At 36.6% G+C, this 16660-nt stretch overlaps 1 protein-coding gene across 1 annotated transcript in view; it reads left to right on the forward strand.

Annotated features, from left to right (window-relative positions):
- The first annotated feature begins 1654 nt into the window (after nucleotides 1-1654).
- The window catches only part of jak2a (Janus kinase 2a), a 38722-nt gene continuing 23716 nt past the window's right edge, over nucleotides 1655-16660 (forward strand). The window contains exon 1 of the mRNA XM_059357870.1: nucleotides 1655-2101. The gene's annotated coding sequence lies outside the window, so the exon portion shown is untranslated. The remainder of the gene's footprint in view (nucleotides 2102-16660) is intronic.

The raw sequence follows: 16660 nt of genomic DNA on the forward strand, positions 1-16660 counted from the left end.
GCCTGGGTATGTCATTTGACCTAGACACACAAGTCATTTTACATAATATATTAAAATATTTGCTTGTATGAAGCTGTTTGATCTTCAGACTCTAAGGTTCCTCTGAACCCTCAAATGGATCTCTAACATCTGTGTCCACACTGGAGGGGATTTTTAGGCCTCTGTGTGCACATGATTTCCACATGTGAGAGCATTGTCTGGTTTGTCTTCTTGCCATTTAAATCAAGTGAGAGTGACTCTGTCCAGACTGTCCAATACATACGACAAAGCAAATAAAAATATGAAAAGCGAAACTATTTTTTATGGGCTTGTAGCCTTTTGAATATACAGAGCAGATGTTCATAAAAAAAAACTGTACTGAAAGTAACTAACTGCAAAATAAAGTTACACATTATTTTGCATCATTATGGATGAAGATTATACTTTATTGAACTCTTGATTAATTCCACAATATACCCAGTAGGATCTATAGTGAAAGTAATGCACATTACTACATCAGCCATTATGATTCATACGGTCTGCTGAAATGGTCCGTTCTGTGTCATGAACACTTTTGCAGAATATTTTGATGCTAATACGTTTGTACTTTTAGTTAAGTAAAATTCTGAATGCAGGACTTTACTTTAACAGAGGATTTGAACACTGTGGTATTGCTACTTTTACTGAATATCGGAATATTTCCACCACTGATTATACTTCAAAATTGTACTCAACTACTATATTTTTCTGAAGCTAATGTAATAGTGTTAGTGTAATAGTTTCCTATTGCAGCTGGCATACCTTATTACTATTTAATAATACATTTAACCTGTATTGTCTTAAAATTTATATTTTTATTTTTTTAATTTATATTTGTCATAAACATGACATGGGATGTGTCATGAACATTAATGACACTTTGAAGTAACATTAATGCTCATGATACTTTTCATGTCATGTTTCAGAGAGGCTTATCTGACTCTTATGTAGACACCTTCAAGTAATTTATTTCTCTTAAGTTACATAATTTACACACACAGTGTTATTACTATGCCAATAGCCATCCTTTGTTACATCCTTTTTGAGTGAAATGATCAATAAATGTCATATGTTACACTTTTGGTGAAGTTTTTTGTTTCCTGCAAAACTTAAAAAAAATGAGTTAGGCGATTATTTTTAACAGGGTGACGATATAAAATATAATGGTTTTACATTACATTGATAAAAAAAAAAAAAAACCCTACATTTTAATTTTTTTTTTTAAAAATACAGTAACGCTTAATAATAAGGTCCTTAATAACCATTAATTAACAAGTAATAAGTATATTTTAATATCAATAAGCAAACAAAATAAGATTAATAAAGGCATGGCAAAGACATAATGGGTGGGTCATGGGTGTTTGTAATGCCATTATTAACACTTATATAAGCTTATAAACACACAATAATGTTAATAAGCATCTTGTAAGGACTTACAAGGGCCTTATTACTTGTTAATTAATGGTTATTACAAGGACCTTAATATAAAGCGTTACCAAAAATACTTTTAACTATTTTTTTTTCTTTTTTAAACTTTGAAATAGGTCAATTGGACCCGCAACATATCAGGAGGGTTAATCTAAGTACTTCTTTCCAAGACCTCTGGCGTTGACTTGTGACTTCTTCAACCCTGGGATTACCCCTCTAAGGACTACCTACCCTAAGGGAACTCTAGCATAAAGATGCTTCCGTGTTTGACACGGAAGAACCAGAGTTTGTGGGTCAGACAGCAGGCTGAACCGTTTTGAGGCATCCTGCTCCGCCCTCACCAACACCATCACCACCATTACACTACCAGCCGGAGACGGTTGAGGCTGAGTAACAGTAGAGTTTCCCACAGTCAACCTGAGCGTCATGTCGGACGGCAATGAACTCGGTGAGTAACTGAGTGACTCGCTGCGTGGCGTCAAATGAGAAGAGTTTAGAAGAAGCTTTGAAGACACACGGAATGGCAGCAAACGGGACACAGAGCGGAGAAACGGGACTTTAGTTGAAGTGTGGCCGCGACTTTAGACTTTACACAAACCTGTGTTGGATTGAGGAAACTGAAGCAGCCACAGCATACCAGAAGACAACAAGCAGGGTAAATTTCGTGTGTGTGTGTGTGTGTGTGTGTGAGCGGTCACGAAGTTCCTACACACTAGCAGCAAGGCTGTTCCCAGGGTCTTACGTCCCCCAGCTCACTGTCCTCTAAATATAACACACTGAGGAGATGTTTCATCTGTTTTTATGACCTCACTTCTCAGCTATGCTTCTCAGCTATGCTTTTTCCTATAGTTCAAAAGTTCTTTCAAAGTATTTTCATGTGTCAACATGTTGAAATAATCCAGTTTACAGCCAGATAGTGAGTTATCAATTTGCCTTTCTTTACTTTTGTCATCTCCACAGTAACATAACATTCACATTAGTGCATTAGAAACATCCATCTTCATTAGTTTTTCTACGACTTGAGACACAGGGATGATCCCAAGTGAACACTAACATTTGAACAGCTGGTATGTGATAGAGATAAAGTTACTAATAAGTATATTTTTCAAAAGCAGACGTCTAAAATGCTTGTGCATACCATCACTTACTTTTGTTTACATGGTTGGCAGTTCAATATTGAAGTGTTGAACGAGAGATTAAATTCAACCAGCCCCAAGATATGGGATATTAACCTTCTCAACTGACAGGTGTGATATTTCATTATAGGTTTCTGTTTTTACTCTGATGCTTGTTTATACACCTTTCTGAAGCTAATACAATAAGAATATTTTTTTAAAAGTTAAATAATATGAAATAAATTTAACCTGTATTATAAAAAACCTTTTTTTGATAAAAAAAAAACCCTCTTCCCTGGGTAAATAGAAATAGCTGGCCTATTAATAGCCCATTTAAAGTCCCATCCCTGATCCCTGAACAAATGTTGCCTTATTCAGTGAGTTCGTTCCTCCTTAATTTTGGACAGTGTGTTATGGCATTTTGCCCAGCTGCTTCAGATAGCAGCCTGTACAAATGTTGTCTGTGTTTGTAGGTGTAGTAATGAATTCAAGCATGTTCAAGACTAAAAGCAGGCTGCGCCAACCCTTAAAAGTACTTTTAAGTGACGATAAATTTGCATTTTGTTTTACTTTGTTTTAAACACCCTGTTTACTTACTCAAAAATGAGCACGTAATTCAGTGCTTTTCTTTATTTTCTGTGAAGTTCAAACAAATGACTAATGCTAATTGAACCGCCATTCTCTGTCCATGGTGCTGAAATTAGCGCCAAATAGATACAATGAAAGGTGTTTTTACTGCTAGCCACGCTTTGGATGCAAACATTAGGCATTCTGAATGCAATTGTGCAAGTATTTGTCTGTTTAAACAGTGTTCAACAGCATAGTAGATCCCTTGAGGTCATGTCAGACTGCTGTACCTTGTTTTTTGCTAAAACAATATCCCTGACAGAGTTGTGGTTTCTGATGTCTGTGGCGACTTTTCCACGCTAGCCCATTGGGACCTGCTAGCTGCCCTGATTCTAGTAAAAAGTTAGTGCAGAGCCCATTCGAAATGTGCCTGTTTGGAATTATTTGCACAGTGGGCGCACATGCAGGCTAATGACAGAAGTAAATGTTGACTGTGTTTGTGTAATCAGTTCTGATAAGGATGCCTTAAACCTGGTAATAAAAGAGGACAAATGATGAACCAATGGTGGATAAAAACAGATGCAGTGCTTTCTAAGGTGCCCTTGCAGTAAAGAAAACACTACAAAGTACCATAGGGTGGCCTTAAAATTGAAAAAAAAAAACCATGATGCATTGCCATACATGCTAGATGCTAGAAAAGTTTTTGTGCAATGGTGCCCCACTGCATGCAGCTGGTGCCTTTTTTTATATTTCTGCCCCTGCCCCTCAGACAGCCGGAGTTTGCCACTGATATTACAGATATTTTTATAAGATAATGTTGGCCAGTATACTGGCCTGTCTCAAGTCTAAATCCAAACAGCTTTTGATAGGTGTTGGTTCAACTTGGTCTGGAGTTTGTTAAGGTGCAGAAAGGTAATTCCTTCAATCATGAATTAACACCTCTCTAAAACAGTTTAAACCAAAAAACTGTGCATAATAACCTCCACGAAGGGAGGATTTGTTGCAGGAAGGTTCTACTTGACTGCATTAAGCCAACTAAGTGTACTTAATAGAGTAGTCTGGTAACAAAGTGTGATTTCAGTCTATTGGTGGTTGCTGCCACATGATGCTTACCCAAGATAATTGATTTTACGAGCTAGGCTAGCCTATTCTTTTCAGAGCAGTCAAGTCATTTTCTCTGGTTTTGAGAAGGGAAGTAGTGTTGTTTGCAATCTTTGAGTCATCCCCAACCAACAGTACTAATATGGATTCTGAAATTGACTGTAACCTGTTAACTGTCGACCCACCATTTATCACAACAAGGTTATACTTAGTAGGGCAACTATTTAGGGTGAGACATGCTGCAAATAGTGTACTGTGGGGGAAGTGTTTTTGATATTTTTTATGGTTCTGAAATGAAGTGTATATATCCTGTGTTTTGGTTTTAATTAGTAAGTGGGTAGTGTTGATTCACTAGACCACTTGTCAAAGCAGCCGATGTAGCATTTTGTTTAGGTCTTTACTGGAAGAACATTATTGGTGACAGACATGTAGACAGTAATGGGGAAAGTACATTATTCTTGCAAGTTTGATTTAGGTCACATAGAAAAAACTGCAAAGAACTGCACTGTCAACTGCTGTCGTGGAGAAAAAAAATAGTTTAAAATGGAACACGTAGCAAAACCAGAATTACAGCTGCACATTTTTCCGTTACAGCTTAGTCCAAGTTAAGGAGTAACAGGTCTTAAGACCATGGGGACATGCAGTTAGAGCTGAATCACCTAGAGAATGAAAAAATGACTGTGCTGAGTTACACTGGAGCCTTGATTCATTTGGTTTTTGAAGCGTGCTGCTGTTGAAGCCTAACTGACTTTTTCATCATGGGTGAATGAAAATCCTTGCTAAAAACATTTCACAGTAAGTAACTTTGTGTTTACAGTGTTGGCCAGTAGTCATTTGTGGTTTTGCCGAACCAATTTGGGATATTTTAGGAGAGGATTCATTTTCCCAATGTCTTTTGCAGAATGTTTTTTTTTCTGTCTTTTAAACACAGTGCTTCTGTCCTTCTAACAGAGTAAGAGCCAGAATACAGACACTCACACAAGTACACACATTTAGCGGTACTCTGCTGCAGGCAAAGGAAACTCCTGTTTGTCCCCCGTCTCACTTTCCTGACATTAATCTGTGGTCTCTTCTGGACGTTTTGTTGACGATGATACGGGATGACAGGACAGTGTGCCTGCAGCACACAAATACTTTCCTCCAGTGAACCTTCAGGCTATCAGCTCGTATATCAGAATATAACATATTCATTGTTTAGCGCTGAGTTGAGGTTCTGTTCATGTGTGCATCATTTTAAACTTCGGATTGCCACTTTAACTGTGGGTCTTTTTATGTGGAGTTTCTCAGACATTCATGTTCGTGTCCCATGTCAAGTCAAGTCAAGACAAAGTTTATTTATAGAGCACAAAAGTGTTGTACAGTTGTTAAAATACAATATAATCATACACAATAGTATAGTAATAATTTATTATATAGTAATAAAAACAGAAAAACAATAAAGGCATACTCAAACAATAAAATAGTAATAAAAAAAACTCAATTTAAAAACAGAATTAGTTAAAAAGGAAATAAAAGAGTAAAAAGTAATAAGCCAAGGAATATTTGCCTAGCAGGGACTGACTTAAGTGCTCTGGAAGTACTGTGGGGTTTTAAAAGCTCTGATAAATGTGAGTCATTTGGAGTCAATTATTTATTGCCTAAAGATACATGTTTCCTGTGAATACTGAAGTTTATTTAGTAATAAGTACATGCAACAACACACCGTCCCTGACATGTCTGAAGCTGAAGAAAAAGGGGTTTTGTGTCTGTTGATGCTGAATGTTGTGGGAAAAGTGTCCCGATCTGACAAGTTGGGATGAGAATGTGTTGTTCTACTCTTTGCTAACAGTCTTAACGCTGCCTTCCAGCACTTGCGGTTGGAAAGGATTACTGGTAGATAGGGCTGGGCGATATGGCCCTAAAAGAATATCACGATATCGCAGGCTATTTTTGCGATAACGATATTCTTGACGATATTAGGAAATACTTCAAAAGATATAGAAAATATGATTTTTTTTTAGTCTGTATAAATAATTAAAAATCTAAAATGTAGTTTGAAGTGCAAATCTCAACAGTTGCCAAATGCATTTTTTTTACTCTTGACTCGAGTATGAGCAAATAATAAAATATTTTATATTTTAATGAATTTTTTAAAGGAGAATAAAGTTTCTTGTATGTTTTATTTAATGCATCTTATTTTGACAGTCTTCTTGTAAATTCTGTGGTGGATTCTGCTAACACATCCATGTGCTCTTGTTTTGAAAGCTGCATGTGTTTAGCGACAGGGAGTAAATAGCTTTTTGTGATTAAAACAACTTTAACCACTACATCAAGAAGTAGGAACGTTGCCAATATCATGATATGCATTTTTTTTAACCATAAAAAAAATATACCGATATTATCGTGAATGATACGATATGGCACAACCCTACTGGTAGAGCGCATCCCACTAAGGCACCACTGTGCCCTTGTTACAGTGGAGCCAGGTTTGAATCTTCCCCTCTGTCTCCCCTTCTCTCTGTCACTATCAAATAAAGCATTAAATGTCCCAAAAGTAGGCCTGTCACGATAATTACTATATCGACTTATCGTTCAATATATAAAATGGACACAATACTTTTTTTCTGGACTAAATATATATTGTTGTTTTCAATGCACAACGTTTTGTGCTTTTTTGTGTTTAAAGTAAAGCTGCAAGTGTTTGACAGCCAGTACGCTTTGGCCAGCAAGTTTAGATGCCTTTCCCTTAGGGTCAGTGCTTAAAAATCTCAGTTTGACCATCAAATATTGTGTTTTTACATTCTTTCAATAAAATGTAGTCTGACTAAAAGGATAAACTAGTTATAGTATTCTGTTTTATTCATGTTTGAGAAAACATGCCAACTTTTTGGCCATTGGGTTTGTCAGTAATAAGTGGCTAGTGGTTGCCCCTCTGCAGTACAAGCGAGACTGAAAGGAAGTGTCGTTTACAAGAATTGTGCGGATTTCAAATAATCCTTACAAAACGTACATCCTTCAAAAGTACACTGCCTGGCTTTCTTTTGTAGACATTTTTGGGGAAGTGTAAACCCACTGAAACAACTACAGTGTTGCGTCAGTACATTCAAAGTGTGTGAGCAGTAACGCCAAGGACAAGCTGAACTTTAGATACAACTTTCTCTTTGTACTGTTTGACCACTGGAGTTACATCCCCCACAGTGAGACGAATGTTTTGGTAAACTTTTACAGTCTGCTGTTCTCCTCTTTTGATCAGTTTTCTTCTTCAGCATGTGAGAAAATATATTGAAGGAGGGTTCTATCTTGTTGAAGGATAAAAAGGAAATCACAAAAAATAGCACAGTTTGCTTCAATAGATAAATGTGTGGTTACTTGTCAAAACATGACTAGGTGTGACTAATATCTTTGTTTAGAGAAAAAAGAGTACGATTAGTTACACGAAAACCTCTCCAAGCTATGACTAGTGGGGTTTTTTCTGCTTGGCTAATAGTAGGCTTTACAACCCTCTCCTACAACAACAACAACAACAACAACAACAACAACAACAACAACAACAACAACAACAACAACAACAACATGGGCTGTAGAATGCATCAATGATGGCTGGCAGTCTTAAAGTTGTTTTCCTCTCCACCAGAAAAGTTGCAGCCTATGTTGTGCTTATTTGTGGTGCTTGCTGATGTGTGTTTACATTTCCGACATGCTGCTCGGACTTGCATGAAGCCTGAAGCAGTTATCCAGAACTAGGGATGGGCGGTTTCGAAGGAACCTGCCAACTGGATTATCTATGACGTTAACAATCAATTAATCGCTTTGTTTTTATACATACTCCAGTATGTATAAAAACATGCATGCAAGGACAAAATAATATATATATACAGTACTATGCAAAAGCCTGTTTTGTTAACGGACACTTTTATTTTGAAAGGACGAAAAGAGACTTCCTGTCGTTCGTAAAACTGAGATTAAACTGTAAAGATAACGTCAAGGAGTTCACTGTTTTATGTTTTAGCCCCTGAAGAGGCATGAGGTTAGTTTTCACAGTAATCTTGCATGTTTAAGTGTGTTTTGTGTTTAAATAAGTTTTGGATAAAATTCATGCTAGCAAGGTTTGATACAGTAAGATAGTTTTGCTCAAATTAATACTCATCATCGTCATCGTTTAATTATTACCATCCCTAACCAGAACCATCTTGAAGGTTTTCCCCTTATAATGCAGTGCAGTGTACTATTTTTTAAACAGAGACAGTATACAATAAAACATTGAGCTTATATAAAACAAGGAAAGTTACAGATATACCATTTTAAAACTATCTCAGCATATCCTCAAGCCAAGTTTGCCCACACACACATGCATGAGAATGTGTGAGGTCTGTACATGTAATTACATCTGTTGGAAGCGTGTTCCACTGATTTTTGGCCACAAATTAAAAAAGATGATTTACCAAATGAAGTCTTGGATTTTGCAATACCGCACTCTCCTCTGGCAGCCGAAAGAGTGGCTCTTTCAAAGGAGGAGCAGCAGGAGCTTTTTTTAAAAAAAGTAAGCAAACATTTGTGTACATTATCAAATTCTCAAAAAAAGTAAATATTACATTTGGCGAGTATAGTATAGTGGTGATGTTGATGAGGTTTTTGGTCATGGATCTTAAGGACACTTTTATATAAAGATTCAAATGTTCATAAGGTGGTTTTTACATGCCTGAGACCAAATTAAGAATCATTGCATTTAAATAAGTATTTGTTTTTTTTAAAAGTTTTCTAGAGCTCCGGTTGGGTCAAAGGTTATTGATGCTGTGGGTCTGTGTTAAGCCAAACAAAACAAATCCAAAACAGCAATTTTCCACCTTTGGGGACAAAAAATATTATTATTGAATTTGACTTCTTCATATTTTATTGCATCACATTATTGAATTCATCACAGGTCTTTGACATATAACACTTAGGTCATTGGAAAAAACCCTGGCAGCACTATTGTCTTTTCCTCTTTGCAGCATCATGCTGGGAAGGAAATCTGCTCATGGTCCTTGTGCCTCTTGACACACCCTTACAAGTTTTGCAAACACATGGCCTCAGTGTGTAGGAATAATGGGTCCCTGAGGATGAATACTGCTTAGTCAAAAAGCTTGATGCTGGTTTCATTAGACCATTAAACCTTTCTCTCATTCTCCCACCAGTCATAAAACTGGTGGTGAACTGCCTAATTGGTAGTCGTTGGATCTCTTTCCTTGCTTATAACCCTTTTTTTTCTAGGCACTGTTTTATAGATGCATCTGATATTCTTTTCTGGATTAATCATTTGATCTATAAAATGTCAAAATAAAAATTTTAATCCAAAGTTTACTATCAGGAGACTTAGAAAAGCAGGACATTTTTACATTTAACTAGCTTGGACCAGAGATCTTTAGCATTTCTGTCAATAGACAACCTATTTTAGTTTCAGGATAGTGTGTCATTGTTGAGTTTTATGTCCTTGCTACATGGCAAAACATGAATTCCTTTGTGTACGGTATGAGTAGGGAGGACATTGTTATGTTCTTAAATACCCCATCAGTCTTGGGTTATTATGTCTGGAGCATCTGGACTTGTGGGTTTATTTCCATTCATCCATTGCCATGAACGTTTGAAGGATGTGCAGGGGAGCGTGTCACAGGTATCAGTGGGATTTGCAAGTCAAATTTCTTTGACGATGTTCCGTTGTTGATTTGACTACACTGTTGTGGTATTGGGCCTTTAGAAGCAAAATCTTAATACAGTTGCGTCATTCATTGTTTGTACATCCTGCTTTAGCCAAAGGAAAGTGATAAATAGGTGATGTTCTGCGGCTGATTAATAAATCTTTGCTCCTCCACAGAGCAGTGCAGCTGTTGCTCTTAAACACTCAGTAAAAGCACAGTGTGTAGACAACCTTGTTGCCTCAGCCTAAAATCTGGCTCGCTGGAACACGAGGGGAGTTTTCCTGTGTTTTTGTTCATTAATAATGCATTACTATTTGGCTGAGCTTTACAGCCACTTAGCAATACCCTGATTTCACAAAATTCTGTCTTATGCTCAGTTATGTTATTGGAGAATCAATAGAACATATTTTGACAGATATATTTACATAATCTATTCAAGGCTAAATAGGTTTTAACTATAGTTTTGACAGGCCTTTTTCACAGCAAATATTTTACTCATAGTAGAAAAGTCCTAGGTGCTAATGTGTTGTCAGGCTCTTTGTTGGCACATTGCTATCTTGGGTCAGCATAAGGCGTTTGACCGACTCAAAGCTGGTGTAAAGTCAATGATTGTGTATCGTTGCAGCGCTCCTTCTCTGTTAAATAGGTTATTAGTTCATTCGCTCATATGCTGTCAAATGGAGTTGTAATGGGTCAGGCTAATGGGAGATAGCAATTTTAAAGGAAGTGGGACATAACAAGCCAAAACACACCTATGGTTAATGAAGAAACTAAATACAACCCAGTTTCCCTTTGCACATTAGTTTGCATCCAGATTATTCACTGTTTAACGAGCAAAATTTAAATTGGACATGCCCTAAATGTACTTACGCCATGCACTTTAGACCATGCCGTATAGATTGTTTAAACAGGGCCCAAAGTCTGTCAGAGACCTCAATTATGTAGTTGGGGAAGTTGTAGCCTTGGCTTCCATCAGCTGTGACACAGCAAACAATGTAGCCTCGAGCTGATTTATTATACCATTGTTTTTTTTGGAACTTGAGGCAATTTTTTAAGGAAGCCCAGCAGTTGATTGGCAGGTACAAAATGTACTGAGTCCGACTAAAGAAGTGACATCAGCAGCCAGAATTGCAGCAGAGCAGCCATTGAGGGTAAAATGTGTCCAAGCTGATAACTCTGACCTCAACCAGAACCATAGCTCAGATAAGACGCAGCAAGAAACTGGTCTAATTCTCTGTGTGTCTGCTATGTGATAAACGTTTTGGGTGTGTAAACACGCTGGCAGAAAGTTAGAGAGAAGTGTTTTTACTGCGCTCAAAAGCTAGGCTGTAGTGAATGTATGTTTTTGCTTTTTAATATCTCAAGCTTCTAGGGTTTTCTAATGAAGCTTTGAATGTCTTATCATATTTTATATCATCATCACCCTTTAAAAAATGCTTGAACAAAAAATCCTCAGTTTGTTAGATTGGTACCAGACTGACTCAATAATATATAGGGATAAACTGAACAAAAATAATTTATAAAAATTTGTTTTTTTTTCATTAAAGTTTTTAAAATTTTGGACTTTACAACACTGTTTGTAGTGCAGGAGAATGAAACAATCCTAAACAGCCACTACTGGAAGTTAAAAACAAACAATTTAAATTAGTAAAATAAGATAAATTATAAGTGGTTTCAATTAAATCCTCAAGTGCGTTCAACATGAGATCGTATTTACTCAGTACACAATAATATCCATTTACCAACCCTGTTATTGCCCATTGTTATGCTGATGATAGCATCTTGTATACCATCAGCCCCACTGCAAACCAGGTGTTCTCCAGTTCATAGTCTGCTTTTGATGACCTCCAGATCATCCTGTTCCCTATCCCATCCATGATCTAAATGGATTTTTAACTATTGGGTACAACACTACAAATACTGAGGAATTTGGTTCGACGGCAGATTATCCTACAAAACTCATGTTGAACGTCTTTCTTAAAAACTGAAAGTTTGAAGTTGAACTTTTTAAGCTTTAATATCATATATACTAACTTATCTAATTGTTGTCATTGTTTTAATCAGTGTGTTTGTGTGTGTGTGTGTGTGTGTGGGGGGGGGGGGGGGGGGGGGGGGCGCACACGCAGTCTGTCTTAAGGGATATAATTTTCTTGGTGTGATCTTTTATATGTTATTTGTTCTCTGGTCTCATTGGCAAAATAGATTGTAATCTATCTGAAGTCCAAGAACAGATAAAGTTTTACTTACTAACTCAACAGTACAGCAGCTGTTTCGTATTATTTTGCTGCTGCTGCGGATGTACGACTGGGATATAAACCTGAAATAAGACCATTGTTCAAACCCCATCTTTTAAATCCCTAGTTTACAGTTAAATCAAATTTGGATTTATTGGTTCTAGTAGTAGTTTTTTGGCTTTTAGATCCTTACACTATTACACTATGGTGTAATTCAAATGGAAACTGTTCCAGGGTGTTAACATTTGTCTCCAGTCCATGATACAAGTTTGAAGTTACCAAGGAAACAGTGGATACCGAATGTACCGGAGGTCAATTATTAACATACAAATTCAGAAAATCATAGTTAATGGTCAATTGTTGCTGAAATGGTACAGATCCCATCCCATAACAATTGCAGTTACCCTATGGTATTCTATAGAAATAAACTGTTTAATCCTAAACCTTTTATTACCCAGAATGATCCATCAATCTAGTTACATTACAGGGCATATCCCATTAACTAAATATATGTAAACATAAATGATCTAAACAGAAATGTATCAGCTGTCAGCTAATCTATATTTGCCTTTAAGTTTACCCAGTTGAATCTGTCAGAACCACTATTTTTGTTTTTGAGTATCTTTGGTTTAGTACTGTCTGCAGTATTCTGTTGGTTACTTTGTTGTTTATCTCTCAGTAATGTTTGTTTGGTTTGTTTATGTTTATGTAAATGCTTAGATACTGATGCACTTCCTCTTTTGGCTTTTGACTCTTGTCATCTGTTAATCCCACCCTTGTTTGGCATTGCTACATCAGAAGAGAGCTTTCTACTGTGTAGTGCATGTGAGTTGTTATTGTAATTAAGAGTGTAGTTTTAATAACCATACACTTTGTCTACTTCCACCACTGTACAGAGCAATGATGTATTGGAAAAAATGCATTGACTTTTATTATGACATTTATGAGTTATATTTATAATTACTTTGTATCCACCACTAAAACAAAGACTCAACATGTTAAAAACAGCATTTTCACCCTTTCATATCTAGAAGCCATTTTAACCCTAACAGACACAGCAGGTTTCAGATGGGAAAACTGACTAATGTCTAATCAAGGCAAACATTATTTTGTATAATCTGCTTCTACCATTGTAATGCAGAACAATGTACAACAATGCACAAACAATTTGATTTTCAAGGCCATAATCAAGCCATTTTTAGGGTAAGTTTGATCCCTCTATGGAGTTTAAAAATAAAATAAATTGTGCCCTATATGTAAGGGAAAATGCCGGAAGAGGTGTCTATCATCAGAGTTAATGCATGACAGGGAGACCAGAACTGTCCAACGTGTAGGGGATTTGTCCACTTACGTTACTCCAGTAAATCGGACGAACTTAACAACGGGAGATATTTCCAGTCGGCTCAGCTCATAGAACCCTTTGGCTCACCTTTGAGCCAGAAAGCTAATATTATGCCAGCAAGATTTGAAGTCAATAACTTTGCGTACGGTCGACAAACAGTACATATAATTTAACAACAAGGCCCCCAGTGATCTGGCCATGTTATTTTCCCCAACCCAAGATTTTCACGCCATGTGTAATGTCAGGCCGCAGCCCGTTGTAGGGAGTTCAGAGGATGGGGCACTAAAGGTTGTAAATAATTATGATAATTGCAAAGGAAAGCTTAGGCTCTTCACTGGTTATTACAAGGCAGAGCATTAATGTAGAACAGTGAACAGACTAAACTACTTAGCAGTTGTCCATTGTCACAGATTAATGGACACCCTGTAGCCAATCAGAACTGAGTATGCACCAAGATCATGGTATAAAATCATACAAGTATTACAACAAATAAAATTTAGTTCAAGTAAAAAATATAGGCATGCCTAAATAAAGTAATATGAGACTCAAACCATATTACAAACATAATTAATATTTACAAGCATAATAGGGAAATATGCCAAAGAACTGAGAATGTGAATTTACAGAATTAACTGATACCATACAGTCATGGTAGTGTGCTCAGACTGTGCTTGGGTATAATGGGGTTTTAAGCTAACATGCTAACAAGCTCAAAGTGCCAGTGCTAATATGCTAATGCTAAGCAAGTATGATGTTTAAAATGTTTACCATCTTAGTTTACCATGTTAGCATGCTAAACTAAAAAAAACTAGTAAAGTAAGATTGCTAATTGGCACTGGTGGAAGTGTCTGTGTTTCAAGTGTTTGGTTATGAACCAAATCAGCAGATCATCAAAGTAATTTTTGGAGGGGACTTTAGTTGTGTGTACCAAATGTCACAGCAATCCAATAGTACTCTGTACGTTTGATTGAAAACCAAAATGTCAAGCTGTTGGTTGTGCTAGATTAAAAGTCAGGGGGTTACCAAAAGTCAGCAGGAATAGATGAAGCAGCAAATGTTTTTTTGTGTGTGCAGAAATTGTCCACATGAATAGTATGGAGACTGAAACTGCTGTGCAGTAATACTGCAATGCAGTCTTGTGATAAGTAATCGTAAATATAATTGATAAGTAATGTTGGTCTTGTGTCAGCTATAAGTCTATGGTGATAAAGAGGAGTACAGAAGCATCTCAGACATCTGAATCAGTCACTGTTCCAAATGGCCTAGAAAAAATGTAGGGGTGACATTTCACTTTAATCTTGATTTTGCTTACTGGTATTCTTGAATAACAATCTGTTTTTATTGAGACCTCTCCAAGCATAGCTGCCTCAGCCAAGATTTTAATTTCAATGCTGACAACAAACATGATTAATTACACCCGCAGCATGTATTTCTTGGAAGATCACATTCCATTTTGGGCGTATCTGATGGCTTGCTTTGTGAAAATTTTTACAAACATAAATCAATTTAAGGAAATTGTATTTTAGTACTAAGAACCACCAAAAAAAAAATCTGAAATGTGTAATATTTTGAATGAGAGACCAAATTTCATCATGCAATTTGATTTTGAAAGGTATAACCCTTGCTCTTTTGAAAAATATGAAACCGATTTTCAAATGAGTCCTTTGACTGTGACGGAGATGTTTAAAGTATAAGTATAAGTAACGTAGGAACTGTGTCATATCAAGATAAAAACATAAGATAAATTGAAATTTTCTCTGACTTCTCAGAAAAAGTGGAACAAGGATGCCTGTTTCTTTATTCATACTGTACTTCACAAGACTAGACTAGAAGATTAAAACTGGCTGGACGAGAAGCTACTGTTTCCAAGAGATCGCTTCAGTCAAGCCAGAAACATGGCTCATTAGATGTTTGTCTGATCAGTCATAGTATCACTTGCTGAAAGTAATGAAAGATCTCAACAGCTATTGGATGGATTGCCATGGAGTTTTATACAGACATTCATAGTCCCCCCGAAGATGAATCCTACTGACTTTGGTGATCCCCTTTTCCTCTAGCGCCAACGTGAGATTCACATTTGCGTCTCATAATCTTTTGGATAGATTGCCCTAACATTTATCTCCGACATCCACTCCCTGTCAGGAATAACTGTAATAACTTTGATCCTCTGACTCTTCATCTAGTGCCATCCTCCTTTAGGTGCTTTGGGTTTAATGCTAATTAGCAAAGCTTAGCATGCTAACAAACTAAACTAGGATGTTGAACATGGTGAACAATATATCTGCTGATAGGGATCAGAATCCAAAACAGATTCAACTGGAGAAATGGTTCAAAATTGTCCAGTGCATCTGAATTAGATGTCTCCAAGCTTGCCAGTTCCTCTTATCAATGCTGGCATGTTTCCCTGACAGGTGAGCATTGCAAAACAATGGCAAAAAACTCATCTGTAGACGCTGCTGGAGACAAAAAACTAATGGTCCAAAGTAGGGATGGGCACTTGGAAGAAACCTGCCAACTCGATTATCTATAACGTTAACAATCAATTAATCGATTAATCGCTGCATGCATACATGGGCAAAGATACATATATACACAGTACGATGCAAAAGTTTGTTTTGATAATGGACATTTTTATTTTGAAAGGGCGAAAAAGAGACTTGATCCTATCAATCCTAAAACTAACTCAAGTTAGGTGAAACTGTATATATAACGTCAAGGAGTTCAATGTTTTATGTTTTAGTCCCCCGAAAAGGCATGAGGTTAGTTTTCACAGTAATCTTGCATATTTAAGTATGTTTTGTGTTGAAAATAAGTTTTGGATAAAATTAAACCTGGTTATTCATGCTAGCAAGGTTTGATACAGTAAGCTAGTTTTGCTCAAATTAATTCTCTTGTATTTTTATACTGATACACAGTCATAGATAAAATAAACGACCAAATTCTTCACAACCAATAATCAATCATCGATTAATTATTCCCATCCCTAGTCCAAAGTATGGCTTCCTTGATAGACAGACTGTTGGTCTACTTTTCTTCCACACAGGAAACTGACCAGGAATCATAAAGGGAATCCATAAAGAACCAGGCCAAAAAGCAGAATTGATAATGGTGAACATCAGCATGTCAGCTCTGTCAATAACATTTAGCTCAAAGCAACTGGCCATTTTGGTCATGTTGATGTGTAAACAGTACAACACCTTT

This window comes from Centropristis striata, chromosome 19, assembly GCF_030273125.1.
Source record: "Centropristis striata isolate RG_2023a ecotype Rhode Island chromosome 19, C.striata_1.0, whole genome shotgun sequence".
In the NCBI taxonomy this organism is placed as follows: domain Eukaryota; kingdom Metazoa; phylum Chordata; class Actinopteri; order Perciformes; family Serranidae; genus Centropristis; species Centropristis striata.